The sequence below is a fragment of the Vigna radiata genome, chromosome 10, assembly GCF_000741045.1.
Source record: "Vigna radiata var. radiata cultivar VC1973A chromosome 10, Vradiata_ver6, whole genome shotgun sequence".
NCBI classification, from domain to species: domain Eukaryota; kingdom Viridiplantae; phylum Streptophyta; class Magnoliopsida; order Fabales; family Fabaceae; genus Vigna; species Vigna radiata.
The window spans coordinates 7,874,061-7,885,905 of NC_028360.1; the positions used below are offsets into that span (position 1 = coordinate 7,874,061).

At 27.0% G+C, this 11,845-nt stretch overlaps 1 non-coding gene across 1 annotated transcript; it reads left to right on the forward strand.

Annotated features, from left to right (window-relative positions):
- The first annotated feature begins 7,082 nt into the window (after positions 1 to 7,082).
- TRNAL-CAA lies at positions 7,083 to 7,166 on the forward strand. The gene has a single exon. It is a non-coding gene; the product is annotated as a tRNA-Leu (tRNA).
- Positions 7,167 to 11,845: the final 4,679 nt, after the last annotated feature.

Genomic DNA, 11,845 nt, shown 5'->3' on the forward strand with positions numbered 1-11,845 from the left:
TTTATCTTGAAAATTTTGTTCCGGATAGTTATTTTTCGAAAATGTTGTTTGAGAAATATTTGGGAAAGTAACTAATTTTTGAAAAGACTAATTTAGATTAGAGATGATAAAATAGGTTAATCTAATTTATAACAAGAAAATATCATTTTGAAAATTGAGGAGGTGTAGAAAGAAATTGAAGAATGCACGAAACAATTGCCAATTATTCCGTTATTGAATATCTCAAGTGAGGGCCAGTCAGGCCCACATCAGAGTAAAGAGCCCAACGTTAATATTTATATACCCAGCATGGCCTCTAAATAATAATATATAAAATGTGCTAATAGTATTTTTAAATAGTTTAATATAGGGGTTAGCTAATTTGCGTACGCCTGTTTTTCAGTTGATACATTTTAGCAATGTGTACCGGTTTTCAGTAGACAAAAATACTCTTATATCATGAATTCTAAGTTTTAAGATTAAGGGTATTTTAATAATTTTCATTTTCAAAATTAAAAAAATAAAAAAAGAAACCCCAAAACCCTTACCCACCTCTTTCATTCCTCTCAACCCTTTCTCTTTCATCTCTTTCATTCCAACCTTTTCTCTGTCATCTCTACCCCCAATTGAAAAAAAATCAGAAACACTTGTCTTATTTTAATAACTTTCATTCTCAAAACTAAAATAGAAACATCAAACCCTTACTCACCTCCTTCATTCCTCTTAACCCTTTCTCCTTCATCTCTCTTACTCAAACATTTTCTATGTCATCTTTACATTAGTCTCAACTAAAAAAACACTCATTATTACCGCCGACGGGCACAACTTGCACCAAGACTTATGAACATCCTTCTTTTACATTCCGAGACTATTACGTAACATTGCTCTGTGGCCATTTAATTTCATTATCTTCACTATATATATTACCGCCGACGGGCACAACTTGCACCAAGACTTATGAACATCCTTCTTTTATATTCTGAGACTACTACGTAACATTGCTCCGTGGCCATTTAATTTTTTTTGGTAGAAATCCATTAACTTGTTTTCATTTACTAAAGAAAAAATAAATCAAAATACAATAAAATTCTCAACAATAAAAATTCTAAATCTTGAAATTTTATTTAAAATTATATAAAGAAAAAATTAGGTGCTTTATTTTTTTTTATTTATGTAAGTATTTTTTTCTCTAACCATTTTATTTAATAATGAGTGTTTTTTTAGTTGGGGATACTACATAGATGACAGAGAAAAATGTTTGAGTGAAAGAGATGAAGGAGAAAGAGTTGAGAGGAATGAAAGAGGTGAGTAAAGGTTTGGGGTTTTTTTTTTTTTTTAGTTTTGAGAATGAAAATTATTAAAATAAGACAAGTGCTTCTGATTTTTTTTTTCAATTGGGGCTAGAGTAGGGATGACAGAGAAAAAATTGGAGTGAAAGAGATGAAACAGAAAGCGTTGAGAGGAGTGAGAGAGGTGAGTAAGGGTTTGGGAGTTTCTTTTTTTATTTTTTTTAATTTTGAGAATGAAAATTATTAAAATATCCTTAACCTTAAAACTTAAAATTCATTATATAAAGATATTTTTGTCTACTGAAACCCGGTACACATTGCTAAAATGTACCAACTGAAAAATAAGCGCAAACTCATATATATATATATATATATATATATATATATATATGAAAGACTTTCTAGGATATTTTGTTGTTACGAATTTTATTTTGTTTTCTTTTACATTTTAACATTTTTTTAAGAAAATCCTATAACTTAGATATATCATTATATAAAATCTTAAATTAATAATTAATTCGACAATTAAAGCGGATATTATATATCATTAAATAATGATAAACACTATTTAAAAAACTAAAAACAATATAATTATGCATCCCACTCCCAATTTATTACATGTTTAATAATATTCATTTATATCTCTCACACACTCTCTTATCTAATAATATTGTATCTGTCATACACTCTATTAGATATACCATCATATATAGTCTTAAATTAATAATTGATTTCACAGTTCAAGCTAATATTATATGTCACTAAACAATGGTAAACATTATTTTAAAAAATATAAAAAAATAATAATTATACTTCCCACTCCTAAATTATTAAATACGTAACCATATTCAATTATATCTCTTAATAGACTCTATTATTCTTACTTCAATATCACATAATCTCTTTGATGTGAATCTTCTTTTAGATGATAATTCCTTTTACTTCATCTTAAGATATTAGGTTTCTTTTTAAGATTAAAGAGAAAAAAATATATTTAAACTATTATTATTAATAAAAACTAAATTAACAACAAATTTTAGGTATTTGAAATCAAAATTATAAACACTTACAATATTAATATATATTTTAACTTGTCTTTTAGCTTATTATTACCAAATAGATAGGAAAAAAACTAATTATTTTAATTTCCATCCAACAAAAGCATTTCTTTCACAAAAATTCTAACTAGTCACTAAAAAGAGAAGAATTTTTTTTTTTTTTCATTTTTTTCCTCTTTTTTCCCACTCAGAATCAATATATGTACTAAATGCTTCCCACTTCAGTTATGTTGATTACTTTAATTGCATAGAAAACCTTTCATATATCAGTATTCTATTGTAACATATATTATGTAAGCAGATAAATTATATCCAAACAAAAGTGACATAATTCACTTTCTTTGAATAACAGTGAGAAATCATGTTTATATAATTTTAAGGTGTTACAAAAGAATTGTAATTTTAATTTTAATGTTAATAGTATGATAAATAAATATAAATTACTTGGAAGAATTAGAAAGAGCTCATATGATGAACTGTAAAACAATTACTTCTTAGAGTCAAAATCCATTTCAATTTTTGAAATTGAACACTACAAATCAGAACTTAGTATATATTTTGCACATTTTTGAAATCATGAAAGAATAATTTTATTGTGCAATAATCACGGAAAAAATAGAAAGAGAAATTACTCTTACACTGCATTTTGCAGACTCTTACACTTCCATTCTCCTGCAGCATTGTACAACGGTTATAACTTTGAAGTTCAAATCTTCTGCAATAAAAAGGGTGCAGTGGTGGTGGTGGCAGCTATTGGTGTTCTCACAAGCTCTTGCCATTTCCATTTCCAACATGGAGGAATCAAAGAAGCAATGGCAGACTATTCAAGAAGATGAAGATAATGCAAAATGGGTAACCCACTATTCCAGTGATCACCAAATACTGTTGGTGGGAGAGGGTGATTTCTCTTTCTCGCTTTCCCTTGCTAAATCTTTTGGCTCTGCTGCCAACATCGTGGCTTCCTCTCTCAACTCTTACGGTCTCTCTCTCTCTCTTACCCTTCAGTTTTTTGTTCGTGCTTTTAGCGTGCGGAGCACGTTTCCTAGATAAAGTTTCAATCTTGCTGACAAATGTATGAGGAAATGGTTTAGATTTTTCTCTTTAAAATACTATGTGTGTCTTGGGGTTTGATTATATATAGTTCTTCTTTCTGTTTGTCATATTTGTTAAGTAACCCTACCTAGTGTGTTTTTATTCTTGTTTTATTGGGTTGTTTTGAAGATGATGGAAGGTAGCTTCTTGTTGATAAGTTTTAAATTTGTTAACAATTTGTGTATCATTTTTGTGGCTTTCCTTGATATTGCATGTTTAAAAAACCTAGACTCCATGGCCAAAATTGCAGATGCAAATAAGATTGTTGCAGCTGGGACATGTTGATATATTTTATCAGTGGGAAGTCAGTGCCTTGGTTTTTTAAGGTTTCCAGTAAAATGAAGACATTTTTCCTTTTGCCCCTTTTTGGAAGTGAAGCCATCTTCATTTTTGGTTTAGATTGGGTAAATACTTTGATATTGTTAGTAATTTTGAGTTTTAGGAATAATCTGTTTGGAGTTTTGTTCTTTTTCAAAGCTTTCTCCTATGTTCTCATTCTCCACAATTTGGGAAAGTGTTGCTTATGTTGTTTAATGTTTCATTCTATCTATCTATCTATCAAGCTGATGAATGAAAATAACGGTACCTTTTAGAGTCATATAGCTCACGAGTTCAAAATCCAAATGATCTCTCACATGTAGATAATGTTACCAAGATGTACAAGAAGGCAAAGTCAAATTTAGAAGAATTGCACAAGCTGGGAGCATTCTTATTACATGGAGTTGATGCAACCAAAATGAAGCTTCATCCAGATTTAAAAATGCGAAGGTTTGATCGAGTCATATTCAACTTTCCTCATGCTGGCTTTCATGGGAGTGAAGATAGCTCATCGCTGATTAAGTAAGTTTTCTAGTACTTTTGTATTTTATTCATCGTTCTTCTTTGCTGATATTAGACTAAGATAAGAAGAAATATATATAGTGTAAAAAGTTTATCTTGCTTCTCTCTTTGTGGAAGTCTGGAAATGAGAGCTTGAATTTCATGTTTTTGCAAAATTGCCGGTTTGTATATTCTGTTGTATTAGATTTCTTTGTTTGTGAAACATGGTTTTGAAGTTTCACATCGTTATCAATCATCCACTTGATTGCACTCAGTTTTCTTTGTGTTCTTGAATTTACAGGATGCATAAAGCCCTTGTGCATGGATTCTTCAACAATGCAAGTCGCATGCTTCGAGCCAATGGTGAAATACATATCAGTCATAAAACTACANAACCTTTTAGCTACTGGNACATTGAGAATCTTGCTGNACAATGCTTTTTGACGTTGNTTGAGNGTTCTGACTTCAANANANAAGATTACCCNGGTTACAATAATAAGAGAGGTGATGGCTATAGATGTGATGAACCCTTTCCACTTGGTAAGTGCTGCACATACAAGTTTGTCTACATCCCTGAAGGTAAGAGAAAGCGTATGAAAAGAAAACGAATGAGGGTTTCTAGACACAAAAGATATCTCCCAATTCAAGAGATTGAGTATGCTGTGGAGCAATTACCAACTTCAGCTCATCTGAATTATTGCCCTACAACAAGTCACTTTCTAAAGATGAAAGAAGAGACACCATTCACTGGAGTTCACTCAAGTAACATGAAAAAAGTGCATGGAAGAGGTTATTCTTCTCTTGGTATGAGTCTAGGCCCTCCAAGAACATTTCAACCATGGCCACCATCTGCTAATGTCAGATACTCTATGACAGATCATATTAGAAGAACGGAAACTGTTCCCGAACCACTTTATAATCGAAGAACATTGCAACCAATTGTGGAAAGGCAATCTTTGCAACCATGGCCAGCATCTGCTAATATTAGAAGAATGGAAACTGTTCCAAAACCACTGTATGCTCGAAGAACACGGCAACTAATGGAGCCATTGCAATCTTTGCAACCAGGAGCAACATCTGCTAATATCACATACTCAAGTACAATGGAAAGTGTTCCAGAACCACTGTATACTCAAAGAACAGTGCAACCAAAGCAGAAGTTGCAATCTTTGGTACGAGGGCCAACATCAACCGATGTTAAATTCTCTCTGACAGATGATGATAGAACAGTGGAAGCTATTGGTGTATCAGCTGATGGTAGAAATGATAGGCAGAAGGATGATTGCAGAAGTAGAGATGAGAGTGGAAGTTGTCTTGATGGAGTAAGTTGTGAGTTTGAAAGATTCATTGCTGAAGTGCCTGGGAGGAGTGTTCAGAGTGAGCTTCACCGAATAAATATTTTCATGTCAGAGAGAAGTGTGACTGTGCAGTCCTGATCATCCCGTCAACATTGGAACTTCAATACCAGTTGACACTGTTTTATTAAAGCCTCTTACATTCAAGTGCTTGCAGAAGCTGGTATAATTCTCATTCACATTTTCCATTTGTTCATCTTTTGGAGTATGTTTTTGACTTTATGCACTCTTCAAATTTTTAATAATTGTTTTCCATGATAACTCTGTTAGATAAGTATAAAATTTACTTTATTTTATTTTCAATTTCAACTAAAATAATTTCAAACGCTGAATTTACTCAGAGCGAAGTGAAAAGTTCAAGTAATATATATAAAAGTAACTACAGCATTAATTCCTCAATTAAAGTAATTTATATTTTATAGTCACTTTAAATTACACCACTTTTTTTTCATAAATAAATGAAATATAAATAAAATAATAATAATAATAATATATAAGATTAACTACAGCATTAATTCTCAATTAAAGTAATTTATTTTTTACAGTCATTTTAAACTAGGTTTTTTTCCATAAAAATATAATGAGGTTAAATTTGTTTTGAATTTCATCCGTTTCTAAACTAACATTATTTGGTCTCAAAACTTAAAAAAAAAAAAAAAGACATGGATATAATAATTGTTTCTAAAGGATGAAATAAATTTGCTACATGTATGTCTAAGTGTTAATAATTATGTGTTCATGTAACGTAAACATAAATGATAACTTTATGTCACATAAACAAATTCTCAACATTGTGATAAGAATGAAATTTGGAAATCTATTTATCTTTTAAATTTGGAAATAAAAAGCCATTAAAGTTTCGGACAGGATGAAATCTAATTTCACAACTAAAAACATATTTATCTATATTAATCTCGTAATTAAATTTCCGTATTTAAATACTTTAAATAGAAAAATTTAAATACATTACGTATTTAAAAATCCCAATTAAAAAAAATGATTTGGAGATGTCCTAAATTCCTTACCAGACCAAGTCATAAATCATTTATTAAATTGCAAATTTTGATCGGTAATTTCTTTGTAATGTTGGTACCACATTTTAGAAATTTCACAAATTTTGTCCAACTATCTATTTTCTTTATAAAGTTATTTTTTAATCTTGAAATTTTAATTTTGTAAAATATCTTTTTGTATTACCTTTAATGAGAATATTAGGTTTAAGGTTCATAAGGTGAAACTATAATAATATATACAGAATTGAAGATTAATTAATTTAATTTTAAAACCTGAAAACTAAAATAAAAAATATCTTTGTAATAATTAATTGAAATCATTTCAATTTTCAACATTACTTACCCAACGGGCTTTTGTGACTGAAGCCCAAAATAGAAGGTTAAAATAATACGCGTGAAATTTAGCTTGTTTAAATTGTATAAAAATAATACATAACATAATATATATAAAATAATATCATTTAATGTAACATCGAAGTCAGGATGGCCGAGTGGTCTAAGGCGCCAGACTCAAGTTCTGGTCCTCGTTCGAGGGCGTGGGTTCAAATCCCACTTCTGACAATTACTTTTATTTTAAATATCAGTGTTTATTATTAATATTTAGTTTTAAATAAATTATTATTTTAAAAAGCCCAAGATACACAAATGTTAAATTAAAATATATATATAAAGTAATAATGACGAAAACTATTTTCTTTACAACATCAAAAGTCAAACTAAATTCTTGGAGATAAGAAGAAAAGTAAGACTTTGTTTCAAATATTAAAAATAACTTTAAGTGGATATTTTAAATAGATTAAAATTCCAGTAAAAAAATGTAAAAGGAAAAAACTTGAGTATACTTGGATATAAAGTAAGATAAAAGTGGACTTAAACACTCCCATTTTTTTCTTTTATATATTTTTATCCAAAATAAAGAAGATAACAGAGTGTTACAAAGTTCCATTAAACATAAATATATATTTATTATTATGGTTAGTATAAGTTCAGCATAAACATTGTCTAGTGAGTAAACTTAACCTAGTGATGGAGCATAATTTAAAATTATGTGTTTAAATTTTTGCAAAAGTTTTCTCATTTAATTTTTTTAAAATAAAATTTTTAATTAGATGATATGTTATCGAGGTAATTTTAACTTAAAGGAATTTATCCAGATAAGATTTTTCAATTTGGTTGAGTTTAGACAATTTGATCTAAATTTATGAGTTAGAGTAAAAAAAGTTCATAAAACTTAAATGCGTACATATATATATATATATATATATATATATATATATATATATATATATATATATATATATATATATATANAAGGGTAAAAGATCAATATACTAAGAAAAGCTCCATAGACTATATTAATGCATGCATATTTTTTAAAATAAAATTCTATTTAAATGAAAATATTCAAAAAAATCTTCATACACATAAGAACTTATTACTTAATTTAAATCAAATAAAAAAAGTTTAATTGATCACTGTTACACTTACATTACATTAGGTAATATTGAATAAGTTAAACTGAATTAGGTTGATCGACTCAAATGCACAAGATGAGTTGAGTCTTAATTTTTCTAATTAAGTTGCAAATATAAAAAAATAATTAAAAACTATTTTATAATTAATATAAAATATTTAGACATAAATTTGTAATTTAAAGTATTTTAATTACTCATTAACTCTTTAAAAGATAAATATTAAGAAGTTAAGTGAAATCTTCGAGTAAGTCAAATATAGTTTTGTCATAATCTTAACCTATTTTATTAGAAACTTTTAAAATTGAAACTTTTTTAATCTACTTATTTAGTAGATCAATGAAAAGAAATTTATTTTAAGAATGAGCTAAGTTGAATCATAGTGCATAAATCAAATTAAGAGCTTTAAGAATAGGCTTTGTTTCATAAGAGAAATAGCTGCGGCTTTGTATATGATACTGAAATATGAATAGCTTTATAAGACCCACAAAAATCTATGTTGCTAAACACTCTTAAACAAACATACTTTTTGTTATATAAATTCATTATCTCTAATTTCTTTTAACATGCTTTATTTTCTTTGAATTTTGCGTTTTAATTTTTATTTATATGATAATATTTTAAACAAAACTTGGTGTTTTTCTTATATAAGTAATCTTTTTTTGTTGACCAACGTTGACTTTAGGTTCTCAACTTTTGGCCCAATTTAAGTGAAATGAATGACACAATAGAATTTGCAATTGGCCTACCTCATTGTCTCGTGTTATTCTTTATATTATTTTAAAAGAAAGGGTCGTTTTCAAAAACTATATTATATATTATATAGTCATAATTATTACTATATTATTTGCCATTTTTGAAGACCTAGATATTTTGCTTATTCTCTTTTTTTGTCAATAGTCATGGGGCCCATTCATAGGGCAATCATGATTGTTTATGGTAAAATAATAATAATAAGATGGTGCATAGAATACTTAATATATATATATATATATATATATATATATATATATATATATATATAGAGAGAGAGAGAGAGAGAGAGAGAGAGAGAGAGAGGAAGAGATTGGGAGATTGAAAAATGGCCAATTGAGAGTAAAATGAATGATTCACAAATAAAAGTTCTTTTATATAATGATTATTTAGGATGAAGGTGAAATGAAAGAGCATGAGTAATTCGGTGAGCAAATTACACATTAAGCTATTGTATCTATAATAAACTAAAAGAAAGATAATTAATGACGGAAATGTTATGTTATGAGAGAGTAGAAATGTGAAATATATGAAACTATTATACAATTAACTAATAGATTATTATCTTTTTAGAAGAGAGTACTAATAAAAAAATGTAAAATTATTGATAAATAAAATATGTCGATAATTATAAAATCTTTCATAAATCAAAATTATTGATTAAATTTCATTATCGTATACTAAAATTTGTAGTAATTACTAACAATACAAAATTTATTAATAGTTAACAATAAAAGATTTGGTTCTTTTTCTTTTTCTATTTTTATTTATTTTTCTTTCTCTTATTTTTCTTATTATAATTATATTGTTACTGTCATCAACTTTTTTTTTCTTCTTTACACCCATTATCCTCTACCATTGTCGTACCTTGGTTACTCTCCTCATTTCCTTTTCTTCCTTCTTCTTCTCAATGTTCTTTTTCTCCTATTCTTCTCCCTCACTTCTAAGTAATTTATAACAAATATTTCATTAGTTTTAATGAAAAAAATGATATTTTACCAATAAAATTTCTGACAAATTTTTAAAAAATATAATTACCAACAAGTTTTAAAAAGAAAATTTATTAATAATAGATTTTACCACAACATGATAAAAACCTAAAGTATAAATGTAGAGCTCATTTTAACGAGAAAAATATTTATTGATAATAAACCTTATACATTTGAGAGACTTTAATTAATTGAGGTTCTTGAACATTTGTAGAAAAATAAAATGTTCAAAATCTTAATGAATATGAAGTGTGTAAGACTTTCAAAAATCAAGTATTAGATACGGTAGAGTGTATTAAATAATGATATTCTATTAATTTATTTTAAAAATATCAAAGTATAAATAGAATTTCTCAATCAAAAGTTTCATTATCTAAGAAATTTTATTTCTCTAAAATTTCCTTCTTTTAATTTTTTCTATCTTCTCTCTAGAAATCTTAACTCTCTACCCATTTATTGGAAGATCTATTGGAAGATCAGAGACCGCATAAGAATTCCCTGAAATGAGATTTTCATTTCTAACAGATTAATTTCAGCTATAAAGTGAGATTTAGAGTTTAATATATATATATATATATTTAGACAATTTTTTTCTAACAGTTTATCTCAGATATTATATGTTTAGAAGGTTCTACAAATATATAATAAATTATATATTTTCTCAGCTATCTAATATGTAATATTAAACTTATGATATTTTATTTAATAGATTACTTTATTAAATGGATGTTACACAATAGACCAAATTAGAGGTGAATGGCCATAAAATATTAAAGAAAAAATTTAGAATGTTGAAGAGTTTTGAAAGAAAGATACAATTGGAAATATCCACCAATAATACAATGAAAAAACAATTGCATGAAAAGTTTTGGACTTAGACAAGTATAATAAATCTATGTCGAAGATCGATGAAGTGTAAAAGATATTTTTACTCGAGTTTATATGATCATCTCATTATAAATCTTTTTCACTTATTTTATTGAATGAGTTGTTTAACAATTGATATATTAATAAAATACTTTCAATTTAATAAAGAAATTTGTGAAAATAGGCAAGTGATAAAATTACAAATAAATATATTATTTTTTATTTAAAAATAGATTTTAACATAATAATTTATACTATATTTTGATGTAAGATTTTGTTATATAAATTAAAAAAAGCAAAATGCACTACTTAATAAAAAAAAATACAATAATTATGAAAATTTTATTACTCAATTTTTTCCCATCTTATATAACTTTTAATATCTACAAAATTACGTGGAAAGTTTGTAACATGATGGTGTGTTATGGATTTTTTTTTTTATAAAACTAAAATGAGGTAAAAATGGTAACATTCAACAGGCAATAAAACAAAAGCCATTTTGTTTTGTTTGTAAAAAATTGTAGAAATTTTAAACATTGATTATAAACTGTGAAAAAAAGAATTTAGAAAGTAGTAAAATTTGTAAAAGGATAATAGTTTTGATGATCAAATAATTAATTAGAAAAATTTAAAACTTCCAAATTTGGTGGTAATCATTTATTATCATCATGAAGAAACAACAAAGTGTACTTATGCATTAAGAATACAAAGAACAAAGAGAGATTCTCTCTACTTATTCATGCACTTACTCTTAATTAGCATAATTACCCTTTCTACAAGAGATAAACTATAAAAGCCAAAAAGAACACAATGATTAAGATTAATGGCAACCAATTACGATTAATGGTGTGTGTCCACTTGATTACGAACATTAAAAAATGTTTAATTTCAATTACTAAGATTTGCATGAAAGGTTCTCTCTTTCATTTCATTGCCTTCTATCATACGTCTCTTTTACGTTTTTTTATTTTTTTATTTTTTTAACAAGTTATTACCATATTGTCTTCTTTCTTAAATGAATTTTGGACTTTCCATGAAAGAGAAACCCCATTGAATCTCAAGATTCCATCTTTCTCTATCAACGTCAACACCATACTTTGCTTTGTCTCATATTTAATGGAAATTCATTTACATAAATTCAATTTCTTCGATTTTTATA